General features: G+C 37.6%; 1 protein-coding gene across 1 annotated transcript in view; it reads left to right on the top strand.

Moving 5' to 3' along the window:
* Positions 1 to 14897, top strand: part of GRIN3A (glutamate ionotropic receptor NMDA type subunit 3A) — a 189750-nt gene that overhangs the window by 63091 nt on the left and 111762 nt on the right. The window lies entirely within an intron of this gene.

The following is a 14897-nucleotide window of genomic DNA, read 5'->3' as shown; positions in this document are numbered from 1 at the left end:
GAGGGAACACACATATCTAATCCTTTTTATCCATTGTCCTTAAGCTGGCCGTTCAATTATCAGTATCTTTGAGTCAACTATTGCTACTTCTATTACTCTTCTTCTATTGCTTCTATTCTTATTTCTATTGTTCTGTGCATGTGCTGGCATTGGCTGCCATTCTTGTAACTGTTTAGTTGGCATGCCCCAATATGCTAACAACTGTGTTCCCTCCTAAATTTGTCTCTATGTCTACATAGCCAAGCAATATTATGATTTACTGGTCTTCCCTTAAAAGGATTCTTTACTGATTGGTTCCACACATACTTGTTAAGACTCTGTTATGTGCCAGGTATCAAGAAACACTAAAAAAATTCCAGTAGAAATGCTTGTGTTCATTTTTTTAATTCTTTAAATTAATGATGGCATGGTGTCATTTCTGAATTCTAGAAATTTTTCAAAAAGAAAAAATAAGCCTTGAAGTTTCATGATATAATTCTAATTTTGGCTGTTTCTAACTATTATCTCTGTTGTATAATAGCATTTTAAACTAGTCAAGGTATTTAAAATGTATAACCTTTAAATTTATTGTTAAACCAATTTGCCTTATGCACATTCTAGGGCACTTTCTGGATTAATATAAATCTTCCTTAATTAGGATTTTATTACTTTATGATTTATATATATGCTATTTAAATTCGAGAAGCAACATTGCCCACAAGTGAATAATCTCCTAAGTACCTACACCCACATAGCTGGGTGGCCTGAGATTTCAACATGAACTTTAAGAGAAACGCAGTTGTAGTAAACGTGGAAGCCCCAGGCTAGATCTGCTGCTCAGCACTGACTCCCCAGTGCCCGAAGGTAAACACATTACTCATGGGTGACCTTTCATGGCTTACATGACCCTCCCAGCTTAGATTTCTCTACTGGAACACTTGGGGAGTTGACACTTATAGAAGAAAATGCATATTGTCGAGGCTTCTGTACATCCATGAAGAAACCCTGTCTCGGACCAGTTAACTGAAATCTGTTGACCATTTCTCTCCTTCTGGGTCACTTAAGGAATGGCAGGAGTTGAGTCTAAATTTTGTTCTAAGTCCTAAGGACCTCAGATAAGGAACACTGGAAAATGTACATTCCCTCAGGACCTTATTTCAATAAATACAGGAAGATTCAGGATCCAGTAGGTTTTAAGATGAGTAATTTTTCCACATTAGGGAAGCTTCCAAGTTGTTATTTGCCTGAAAGGGAATTTTATTCTTTGTTCCCGTTTTCACTTCATAGGCATCTATCGTAAAATTTTGGAGATAGACCAAGGAGTTCTGACTCTGTGGAGAGCAATGTTACATCTCTACTCTGAATTCTGGATCTGTCTCCAGATTGCTCCATTATCCACATCCTGTAACCTTCCAGAGGGATGTCTGAATAGTAAACACTCTGTAATGTTCCATTTCCAGAGCCATGCCCCAGAAATACTGGAAGAGAAATCAGCACTGAGACTAGATCTAAGTTAGAAACAGCAGGAATTAACTTAGGGGTGATAGACAAGAGAAGCAGGGACAGTCAAAGGGTGGTCACAACCCACAGCTTCGAAGAGCCAAACTCCATAACAAAACCCAGAGACAAAGAAAGAAACTGGGATGTGGAAGAGATCTCTCCCTTCCGCATGGTATATGGGAGAGAGAAAAGGGGAAAAGGTGCTAGCATGCCACTACAGCACACCAAGGAAAGAATAGGAACCGTAGGCACATGCCAGATCTCTTGATGAAGCCTCCTCTTGCCAGACACCAATAAAAGCACAGCACCAAGCATGTATTGCGTAATGACTTGCACTTTTCAGCATTTTCTCCTCTCATAGGAAAATTCAAGAATGTCGGCAACTCTTCTTCCACTACGACATTTCACTTGTAGCTGAATTTTGCAATTATTGGCAAAATACAGACCCTAGGGAAACATGTGTGCATGTATTTATTGTTAAGCTCATACTGTCCATATCAAATTGGTAGGAGTGTCTCTTAAAAGATGAGCCGAGACTTGATACCCTATGAACATATACAGGGGGAGGTAATCCCCCTCAGTCATAGGGGAGGGGAATAAGGGGAAAATGGGAGGGAAGGAAGAATGGGAGGATACAAGGGATGGGATAACCATTGAGATGTAACAAGAATAAATTAATAAAGGAGAAAAAACTGAAAAAAATAAAATAAAAAAATAAAACACAACAATATCAGTGATTACAATGTATTGGCACCCAGTTCTCTGAGGCTCAAATTTTGGCAATTTCTAGTTCCTATTGAGTTCCTTATCATCAGAGAGTTTTCCCATTGAAATAATTTCTATTTTCGTATCTCATCCATTATTCAGAAGGAAATGTATTTGAATCGTAATGCTTTGAACGCTCTATAAACTGAACATGCAGAAGCTTCCTGGCTGATCAAGCCCGTTCTTTTGGCAAAGCAATGAATGCTTTAAGATACTCGTCTGTTCTGAGAAGGTGCATTTGCCACACAGACATCACGGAGACGTTCCCCTGGACAGATACTGTGCTATGCCTAAGACTCACAGCTGACTCCATGTGACAGATGAATGTGAGTCTCTTCAGCTTGGCAGCAGGTGTGATGAAGCCAGCCAGCAAAGACAAGCTTCATTCATTCCTCACAGCAATGCTGTGACACTTTTGCTTTTTCAATGTAAAACATGTCAAAAACCCATGTTTCCAGTGATCTTGTAGTTTAAAAAATCAAACCTGGGGTTAATCAACTGACATTTCGAGAATACTTAACTACAAAGAGCACTAGGGGTAGGGAGCGTAATTTTGCACGTAGGCTAAGAAATAATATGCCATTGATGCCTGACTTGGAGACACATTTCACACATGGAGAAGTAAAATCAAAGGAGTACATTCTGGTGGGGTTGGCAACAGGTACGTTCAGCAGCAGTGAACTGTTTTCAGATTATCTCTCTGGCTAAAACGTTTAAACTCTTATTAACATATAAAGAAGCAGATACAGGGGTCTATGTCTGTAAAACAAGCCGTAAGTGAGAGCTGAGCTAAAAATAACTGACATGAATGGACAAATGTCCTCCAGAGATCCAAGAGAAGAGCACGATAATAAAGGAGGCCTTTAAAAACAAAGGGCGTAACCAGGTGGATTTCACGGAGTGCTAGTTCTCGCGAGAGCTGGAAAACAAACAGAGAAGCAGTAATCAACCAAGTGAAATGGTTCGGTGAGTAAAGGGCATCAAGTGCAATGCCCCATGAGTTTACTGTGTTGAACATAAATGCCCACATGCATAAACACACAAAATAATTTTAATCAAGGAACTGGTGTATCTGGAGCTTAATTAAAGCAGAGCAAGAAACAAATGCTCAGATTGTAAGAATAAGCAAACCTAACAATTGAGCCCAATAAACCTAACTAGAACTGGATGGTGTTTGCGTGTGGAGAGTTTGAAAGGATGGCACCAGGACCAGTACTGCCAGAAATTTCTAACCAGCCTTAGGCATAGTGGTGCATGCCTGTAAATTCAGCACTTGCAGGCAGAGGCGAGAGGATTAGGAATTTAAAGTCACATAGTTCAAGGCTAGCTTGGACCACATGAAACCTTGTCTCAAAGAGAAGGAAAAGGAAGAAAGGAAGAAAAATATACTGCTAACTGAGCAAAGACAAAAGGTCAAAATTAATTCTCAGGGACAAGATTATTAATAGAGCTTTATAGAGGAGGAACAGATCTCCCATTTATCAGAGGGAAAATATTAATATAATGAGATGATCACGAGGGGGAAAGTCGGCTCATTTTTTAAGGTATGAGAGAATGAGGATGCAGAATTTGTTAATGAACTAAGAAGTTTCCCAAGGGGAAAATGAACATTAAGGCTTTACAGGGAAGATAGATATCCCCATGTGTAGATGATGAATGGACTGCTATAGTGGCAGAGGAGGTGCAAAGACACGGAGCAGACTGGGAGAGACAGAAAATGAGTGAGAACACTGGAAAGGTTTCATGAGCAAAGGAAGACCACAGTATAAGTCAGTGCGTGATCTGTGAGTAGCTGGGGCACGAGAGAGACATGCAAGGATGGCAAGGCTTTAAAACAACTAGATGGGGCAGAACTATTTCAACAGCAAGAACAAAATTTGTTTTGTTCTGAAAATGTATAAAAATGATCAGTTTTCCCTCTTGCATATCCTCCCACATCCTCCCCACCTCCTCACCCTTCCAACTGCATGCCTTCTCTCTCTCTCTCTCTCTCTCTCTCTCTCTCTCTCTCTCTTTCTCTCTCAAACAAACAGACAAGTTAAGAAACACAAACAAACCAGAATGAATGAATGAATAATAGTGGAAACACACATCCAAAATAAGCCATAAAAACACAAAATCAGAAGACACACTATACCAACAAAAGATCGGTAAGGTAAAAAATGCCCACACAAAGCAATATGAGACAAAAAACTAGGCATGCTACAATCTGTATAACTACAGAGGTTGGATATACAGTAAAGGACTATGGGGAAGGGGAAGATCTCCCAAGGAAGGGGAGGCAGAATTCATAGTTAAGGAGATACAGGGGACAGACTGGAAGAGAAGGATTAAGCAAGGAGTAGTAGAAAAGAGGGTTGGAAGGGAGAGAAATACAGGGAGGGACAGCTGTATCTAAGAGCCATTTGGGAGTGGCATATAGAAACCTACTATAGTAAAGGCTTCTTAAAATACACAGAGGTGTGATTAAATCTGTGTGGAATCACTAAGCGACAGGAAAAGCCATGGCCCAACTAGATATTTTTGCCACCAAGTAAAACTACCAGTGCCAGGAATGAGTTACATCTAGTTGAGTTGTTGACCAATGTTGATTCCATGGAATCCTGTAGAATCCGCAAATAACTCAAGCCATTTATCAATTGCTTTCTATGAATGATGATAAGGCCTACTGCTGAGTCTTCACTGGACTCAGAGAAGTCAAGCTGGTGTCTAATTAGCGGCTCAATTGAAAAAAAAATTTTTAAGAACACAACATTATTGGTGGTGGGTTTCACTTAAAAAATTCAATTTAGGAAGAAATTTTAACGAAAGCTCAAGGTAAAATGAATGCTGCAAATTATTTGGACAAGTTGAATTAAGTAAAAATTGAGTAAAATATGAGTAGTATAATTCATTAAAAATTAAGATAAACACAGCAGTCATCATTCCATAGAAAATGTATTCTGCCTTTTCCTCATTAGTACCTGGAGTACTGACCAGCTTAAAATGGTCTATTAAGTCAGGAAGCAGATTTTCCTTTGTGAAAGTAAAATAAGCCAGAGCTCAAAGCATTTCAGTAACACAGCAATTAGCCATTTTGAAAGCAAAAGCTAAACTATTAGAGTGCTTTATATGTGAGCAAAGTAATAAGTATAGTTAAGTAGGTAAATCTCAATGATCCAGTTCTAAAATTATGTGGTAAACACAGGTGAAAAAAGAAATTTTATGATTTACCTAAAATATACAACATAAGTTGATTTCTTTTTTTCTTATCATTGCTGTTCAACTGTTTTTGTGGGGTTTTTTTACATACACATTTATGTTATTACACATATATACAATAAACTACATACAGCAAGAAGAACCACAAAACAATCAGGAATTATATAAATGTTACATTCATAATGTTTTGGCTATTTGTGTTTGACAACCTTAAAGAAAACATCTTTCCTATCTTGGTGAGTCTAAAATTCTGAATGTGAATCAATATCTATCATATATCATCTCTATCAGCCTAAAAACATATATCTAGATCTAAAAACATCTTAACCCCTAAAAAAAAAACTAAGCTTAATTGTAAAACCAAACTATCTGATCTTCAACCTCATCAGATACTTGAGAAGGAATAAAATTAATTACCTAAGTAAGCAGAAAGTGCAAGTTAGCAGCTTCCAAATGACGAAAAGATAACAGAGACAGTTTGCTGCCTGAACAAACTCTCTATAATGTTGTAGCATCATCTTCAGCCTTCTGGCTTCTGCTCCTCTGCTCCCTAGGCATGATACATACTGGGCACACCATCTTCGAATCCTTATTTTTGTGAGTTCATTTGTTTGCAATATTGAAGCTTACACTCACCCTCCCATACACGACAAAAGCACTGTACCACTGAGCTGTACCACCAGCCTTTGAAAGGGGTTTGTTTGGGTTGTTTGTAGGTGGATTCTTACCAAGCTACCTAGCCTGGCTTTAAGCTGTTGTCTGAGCAGCCTTGAACTCACCAACCTCTTTCCTCAGCCTCATGAGTAGTGGAACTTTAGGCTTCAGATATCAGGCCCAGTCAAGCTTCTTTAAAATAAATAAAACAAGCAAATCTCTTTTTTAAAAATCATACTTGCAAAAGCCTAACTGGCAATTAGGAAATAAACATAACATATTAAAGTAGATTCCTCATTTAAAATAACAGAAAGCAAATAAGTTTGTCAAAGATAAAAAAAAAAATCAATAGATAGTTTTCTACTAGAACACAAAGTGCTAAAATTGACTACTAGAAAAGTGAAGAAATCATAAATGTAATTCATACAGATGTGATCAAACTGCCCACCACTACACAGAGATTGCACAAAATACACCATGTCCCCCAAAGTGTACCTAAACTAGATGATTTGTGTATTCTTCCAAATCTTTAAAATATGGACAGCTCTAATGATCCAAAGAAAAGGATAGCATAATTTCAAAATATGTTTTCCTCATAACTTGAAGGTAGCTATTTAAAAAGTAATCTGTTATCACATAATAAATATTTATTCGAAACACCCTGCCAAGAGCTTTTATACATTGTCACAATTCATTTGAGTGGTGTAAACATCTTGGACAGTGGCCACAAGCTGCAATGGCAGTAAATACTGATAAATAGAAAGGTATGTGGCACAGGTGAACAGGTGCCCACAGGAGGGGATGGGATGTGGTTCCACCTCCAAAAAAGCAGACCCTAATTAGCTCCCGCTTTCTTTCAGGAATAGAAAATCCATTACCAAAAGATGTTGATTTTTGTTCAAAAAATTATACCTGTGAGATCCACTAACTTTCAAATGTTGTCTTTAAAGTATTCGATATATTGTCACAAGTCTAAAAGCCCTACATAATACAGTGCTGTGGTAACCATTTGTACAATTATGATAGAAAAACAATAAAAATCACTTCTGGTGGTATAGATCTATCTAATCTGACCATATTAAAAACCACATGGAAAGAAAGACCAGAACAATATCTTCTAATTTAACAAACAAACTACAACAAATAAAAATACATCAAATAATATGACAGCTGTGTTTTTTAAATATAAACAACAGAGAAAATAATTTAAGCACACACACAAAGTGAGATGTTTGTATATGTTTGTATATGCTATCCCTTAAACAACTCAAGAACACAGAAGACTTCTAAAAATATAGTTAACAAGCCTTATTTTATATGTGAAGATAAAGATAAATATTAGTTTAAAAAGTTAAAAAATATTCAAAAAAGTCTTGTCCATTCAACATTTAGAGAAATTAATTAAACATTTCTCCCACGAAAGCAGTCATACTGTGTTTTTAAACTAAAACATAAATAATTTATGATCTGTGACCATAGATGAATAGTAGAGTCCTTACCTAATAGGTAGAAGCCCCCCAAAAGCCAACTCCCCTTTCTATAAGCCAATAAGAAATAAGTATGATATATATATATATATATATATATTGGTTTTTCAAGACAGGGTTTCTCTGTGTAGCCTTGACTGTCCTGGACTCACTTTGTAGACCAGGCTGGCCTTGAGCTCACAGAGATTCACCTGCCTCTGTCTCCCAAGGGCTGGGATTAAAGGCATGTGCCACCTGGCTAAGCACGCTGTATTTGATGCTCTGTTATAGAAGAAATTTTGATTATAATTCATGTCCTTATCAACATAAAATAGAAAGTGGAAAGGCAAGTGAACCTATAAATTAATTCAAATAAACAAAATAAAAACTACAATCAAGAAGAAATTGCGCAAGAACCTTAGTCATTTTTTATTTTATACAGCTCAATAGCAGTGAATTCCCAGAATAACATCATTTGCCAAGTTGACCCAGAAAAGAGGAAAGCTTAACTGAGAAATTTGAAATATTATTAAATTGTTACATATTTTTCTGACTGAGGTTGAGAGCAGCACAGATCTATGAATATAAGCATATATATTCATAGCGTGGTTTGACAACATGACCATTTAGCAAAACAGCATCAATAAGTTCTGATCCAGGGACTATTACCTTCCTAACCTTGCTTTTGACCACATCCAACATGACAGGCATGGATTCCCTCTTGTAAAAGAAGCCTCAAATACAATCCAGAGAGAGTTTGCTTACCCCTCATGGACAGTCATATTGTAGGATGCAGAGTCCACGTTGGCAAGAGCACTGATATAAACCCCTTCCCCTGCTTACAGGCTGAACAGCATTTTCCAGCTGTATGAAAACTAGGCAGCAGGGAGAGTTTTCTGACCCATTCAAGGTCAGAAAACTCTCTTAATGTCCTGGAACCTAAGTGTGGGATATCTTAGCACTAAGGCCTTACCATCTGGCTATGTTGGACAACCAAATGTAGTGACAATAGCCTATACTGTTTAGATAGCTCTGGGGTACTCATAGGAAGGTAATCCATGCCTGACACTAAGATTTTAATTTAATAACATGTTGTGTGAGAGCAGCACTGCTCACCCATCCAGGGTTCCTCCTCCCTTCAAACTTCCTGTTTTCTGTTGTTGTTGATGTATTTCTAATTAGCTCACAATCTAGTAGGGTTTCTTAAGGCTTCTCCACACGTCCTTAGTTTTGGTTAATCCATCTGCTATCCGCTTTTCTTCCTACTCTGTACACCAACCCCCACATAAGCTTTAGCTCCCAGCATTGTTCCCTCTATTATTTCATATCATGCGTGATCTACTATCCACTCTCATTATATTTGTTACTTGGCTTGCAAGATCACAGACTCCCATGTGGCTTCTTGAAGCACACTTCATTTTGGTTAGCCCTTCTTTCACTGGTCATCGTTCTGTGCCCAGCACTGCTACTCTCTGTTTTCACTTCACCTATGTGCTAACACTCCCCTCTCCCTCATTGCACCCCCCACCAAGGACCCACTAAGTTCTCCGGATTACACCTATCTTCCAAGTTTGAGTCTTATTACAGAAGGGATGAAATTTTCAAAGAATAAAAACAGAGAAAATTCAATTGAAAAAAAAATGCCAGGCCCAGATAATTTTTATAACTGAGTCACAAAACTTCTCCTGGTAAAGCAAAACCCTGACCCATAAATATTTATCTCAATTATTTCTTAGGAAAGGCCTTCACTTCCTTTCTTTCAAAAATATTTTCTACCTTATTTTGAAAATACAATAAAATTTCTCTCAATGAATTAAAAGGGAAAGGATCTAATTGGATCTCTGATTTGTCTTTTTAATTTAAAATTTTTTAGACTTATTTATTTTATTTCATTTACAAATGATTTTCCTGTATGATCAGTGCCTGTGGAGGTCAGAGCTGTCATATACCACGGAACTAGAGTTAGCTAGGCTTTCTGCAAAAGCAGAGTGCTCCAAACCATGGAGTCATTTCTTCATCCCTCTATAGTTTATCTTTAAAGTGCCCTAAATGCACTTAGGCAGTCAGTAATGACCTCACACAGGCTTCCTCATGACATCTGTCCAATGCCTACCTGGCCCAAGGCCTTCGCGTGTCATTCCCCACATGTGCCCTATGTGCAGTTCCTTTCGTCTCCTCAAGGGTGCCATATTAGAATCACTCTTGTATCTCGTCTTATAGCACCACATTTTCTATTTGTACTCAATCCCATTCATTTCCCCATGTCTGCTTCCTCCAATTAGCATAAAAGACGATGTATTCACACCACCAGAATGTATGTGCATATGGGTCTGGGTGTATATGCACTATATATGCTTGAGTAGAACACTCGGGTAGTGCTTTATTTGATCTTCCACCTCCATCAATAACCCACTGATGTATTTTTCACAGCACAGCCCTCTAAGAAGAATTATGTTCAGCTTCTCTCTTTGCCTTCTTCCCAAAGCAGTACTGAGCTGAAAGACTTTGACAATGCTGCATAGAAGTCACCAGCCAGCCACCCATTCCTAAACCCAATGGCTCACTTTAAGCCCTTACTTTATTCTGATTGTTGGGGGCCTTTGAAAGCCTTCCTGACCTTTTTACTTGGTGTCTAAAGCAAAGCACAGTGTTTCCCCATGTCTGCTTCCTTCTTCCCCTTCCCCCTTCCTGTCTTCCTTGCCTGTGTCACCTCTACCTATTTGAGTTCCCAGGACTGTTGGGTTTCTTTTGGACTTTTTCCCTTCTACAATATTCACTGTGATCTCATTGGCTCTTCTTACTACCATATATAGGCTCATGATACCCAAATTTGTATCTCCTGTTTAGACTTTATTAACTCCAGATGATCCAGATTATTCACTTTATATCTGAGGCAACCTTTAGTGTCACCCTTTACTCCCCTTTTTCTTGGAAATCATGTCTACACCATCAGCAAATTTGTCTATTTCAGCATAAAGACATATCAAAATCTAAGTCTCCATCTACCACAATTAACCCTCGGCCCATGCCATCATCACCTTTTTTCTGGGTATGTGGAATTCCCTCTTAACTGGTCTTGTTTCTACTCTAGAGATTTCAGTTCATCATTCAACAACATGGCAGTCCTATTAGCACAGAAGTCAAGTCATACATAGCACTTCTCTGTTCAAACTCCACCAATAACTGTGCATCTCACATGGAGAAGAGATAAAGTCCTTGTTATTACCTACAAAAGCTAATTTTTTGCAAATTCATTCTTCTATTCATTTTCTCTGGTTTCATCTTCACCTACCCTGCCCCTCAAATATGTCAAACAGGTACCCATATCCGTGATGTGTGACCTTGTTTTTAATAAACTGTCATCTTCTCAAAGAGAAGCCCTTGCCATTTTTACTTTCCCTATTTTGCAACTAGTACTCCAAATCATGCAGCATGTATTACTTTCTTGAGTTTTTTTCTTTATCTCTTTGTTGAATCTAAATGCATAAACTACTACCTTCACTATGCACTTAGGATCACAAAGAAAGTATGGCATATAGTGATTTTAGTGAATAATTAAACATGTGAATGATTGATATGTCATTTTTAAGCACCTTCATTTGTTTAAATGAATAAGAACATCTTTTAATTAGCATGTCAAGATTTTGTATGCACATATGGCTTCCAAACTAGATCATAAGTATATTACACACTGATCTGGTATATACTGTACACTGTCTCAAAGATAGTTTAATGTAATTTTCAAACTGAAAATCTTATTTAGGTTGCCTTACAAATCAACACTTACTATTGGCTCATAACATAATTGGAATATTTTAATAAAGTCAAATTAACCACTGAGCCTCATTATTTTACATATAATGATGCCTTGGGAGGTTTCCTAAACAGCTTTGTTTTTTAAAACATCAAGTGCAAGCATAGTGGTAAACTAGGCTCTTGCTTCTACAGTAAGGTTCAAGCTACATGAATTTGTGTACCCACCAATATCAAATACATTATAATATTCTTCTACATGGTCTTGGGGTCATTATTTTTCCTTCTTGTATACATTTTACTTGTTTTCAAGTCAATATAACTGCTGCAAACCTCTGGCTATGTCATTAAACTGCTCTGAAATCTCTGTGGTTCTTGTTTTATTATTAAAATAAAATTCAATCTTATGAAGCAGGTGTATGAACCTCTGTATTCTACATGCCACCTGTTTTTTTCCACATTAAATTTTAATGTTTCCTACTTCACATTCCAATCAGATTGTCGTGTTTACTACCATCTCTTACAGTTTCTGCCGCTTTTCTTTATAATATTTCTGAATTTCAAAGATGTCAGGAGAGTTCATATTCAGGTTGGAGAAGTTGACTGATAAGAATAGAAAATGGTGATTTTGTTATTGTTTTTAATGCAAGCTCTCAATTCTATTGAACAAATGTACAAATATGTTTGTCTGGTTTTTTTATACCCACACTGCTCTCCGGGATCTAGTCAACTACATCCTGCAGGTCTTCTTTGTATGACATCTTGTCAAGCTGAGTTTCGTGTATTCTCAGTATGGCTTGTGAGCTAAATAAACCCTGTGCATCTTTCCCCTTAAAATCTTCTTCATGAAGATGAAATAACTCTCAGTTATATCATCTCTTCTTTGCTTCTTCTGCTGAACAGCAGACAGAGAAGAAGATTAGACTTGAGGGAAGGAATGAAAAGACATCTTTCCTCACACAGGAATTATGCCCAGCTTCTTTCTCCTTCCAAAGTACCACCTAGACACCTGGCAAAGAAAGCATTATGTCCCTGACTCACAAAATCCCCTCAATGGCTCCCCCACTAATTCAGCGAGGCCTCAGATCTGACATAATTTGTTTTTCACTCCTTGACTCTCGCCATTATTTTTTTACCACTAGTGTCTCTGGCATAAGTTTCTGGATTTTCAACATGCATCTTGTCCAAATAAAGGCCATTTCCCAGTTTCTCTTGCTGGAAAAGAGTAACTTCTCCCTCAAGACTCAGCCCTGCTCTTCCTCCTCTAGTATTTCCTTTTTAGAATCCTGAGTCAAAATGTCCAAGTTTGGGGAACCCCAGACACATCGCTCATGACATGAATTGTTTACTTGCTTTTTTCCCTTCATAACTAGACTTTGAGCTCTTTAAGGCAATGAGGCGGCTTCCGTCTCAGTAGACATAGGTGCTAACCATGGTGGCAGGTGGTTTGCATCCATTTATCTTGCCAACGAAATGAGTCCTCTTTTTCTATTTTTTTCTTGTTCATCCAAGAAGAGTCCAGGGCAAGTACAGAAGAGCATGGTGGGATTCATTTTAAGCAAAGATGGGATTTCAACCTTTTGATCTTTCAGGAGATAGGTAGAAAATCCAGAGTTAGCTGCCCAATGCTCTTCTTTCACAAAGAACACATAGTGAGGGTGACTGTAGCTAAAAGCTATCAATGAGATGGTTTTCATTTATCTTCACTATAAAATGAAAAATAAAATAGACACAAATGATCTGTCGTAAGTGCAAATTCTCTAACAGAACTTCTCCACAATAATTTCACAGTAAAATATGCAATAGGATTTAAGGATTGTGGTGTTTGGAGATGTTAAGAATCCTGATTGATTTGCTTTTTCTTTCTTTTTTGTGACAAATGCCTGTAGCTGAGACACCGGACACTGTCCTTCTGCCATGGCCATGTTAAATGTTCACACCGATAACAAGAAATGTCTTTACCAGACTGTGGGAATCATGTGATCTATGAAAATTTTTGAAAGACTTCTAATTCCTTTACTGAGATGATTTCAATAGACATTTAGCTCTCCCAGGTCCTTTCAGTTAAAACTCCATCATCATTAAGCCCCCAAATGCTCTTAAACTAATGAAGAGTTCTTCTTTCTACAACTTTCCCTTTATGTCATCACAAAACTAGCCAAATGAAACTTGCCCATTTATTACCAGCTTCTTCATCCCCTGGGCTATGCCAGCAGCCATGTGTGTGCATGTTTTTAAAAATGTAAAAGTAGATATCTCATTAGAAACATCATCCTACTCATTCTTCTTTTTACAGCACCAAGGGAACTATCAATTGATTAATCTATATACGATTTTAATGGTTTGAATCTCTCTGCTTCTCTGAAGTAGAAAGCAGTTTTAAAGTCTAAGGTAGCTGAGACTTCATTACTTCTTGCATAATAGAATTTATTTAAGTAGTAGCATCCCGCTAGGGTGAGCTAACATGAGTGATTGCCATTAATGCAATCCACCACAACAAATGGCTTCACTGCCTTCAGTGACAGTAGCATCTTCAAATGTGATTGACACTTATAACTAATGAAAATTAGGGCATATTTCACACTCTCTGGTTTTTCTATATTCCTTCTGTGGCAACATAACTTCTTAGCAAGGCTTCTTTTGTATTTGTAAGTTATGGAATAATACATGTGGCAGGCAATTCATGAATGTGTTTCTCTGAGCAGCTAAACCTGTGTCACTGGGCTCCTCAAAACACCTACTATGCTACATCCCACACTTTGAGTATGCTGAAATCACTGTTGAGGGGCTATCCTAAGGCAGTGGTTTGGTCTACAGCTAATAATAATAGCTCTACATCAAAAGGTAGGTTGTGTGTTACATGCATTGTTTGCAAACCTTGTAATACACCAAAGATTAGCTTCCCCATTTTGCTAAGGGTGGAATTGAATCTTTAAGTCAAGTAACCCACTCAGAGTCGCTACTACTGGGTAACTGGGCCACAATTCAAGCACAGCTCCACCTGACACTAAAGCCTGAGCTTTTATCTAAAACAAGGCCATAAAAAAGTATATGTGTTAGCTCTTCATATCACCTCTTTCTGCTCAAAGAAGATAGATGCTGTGACCAAGCAGGTTTGTTTTTTTTTTGTTTTGTTTTGGTTTTTGGTTTGTGTTTTTTTGTTTGTTTGTTTTTTTTTTTTTTGTTTTTTTTTTTGGTCTAGTCGATGTCAAAAAGTATACTGAATGTTCTCAGGCTCACAGGGCTACGAATCGTGTGTCATTTAGTTAGTCATTTCCCTGACTTTGACTTGGCAGAGTCTTTCTCTAGAGTCAGAGCCAGTTGTTTTCCTCTAATAATGAGGGAGGGTAGCCTAAGGCTGTCCTGGGAACAGCAAGTTTATTTATCATCCTTTTCTTTGTTCTGTGGATAATATCCAGCATGCGTCTATGATTGGGCCCATGAGAGGTAATATGCTAATTTTTCTACTCTACAAGGAAAAACATTGTACAAAAGCTGGCTATTCCCTAATGTTATGAATGTAATTTTAAACAATTATAAAATAATATACATATTTATTAAAACTCATTTCTATACCAA

The sequence above is a fragment of the Acomys minous genome (genome assembly GCF_964271855.1).
Source record: "Acomys minous genome assembly, chromosome: 1".
In the NCBI taxonomy this organism is placed as follows: domain Eukaryota; kingdom Metazoa; phylum Chordata; class Mammalia; order Rodentia; family Muridae; genus Acomys; species Acomys minous.
This window is presented reverse-complemented; position numbering and strand designations above follow the sequence as displayed.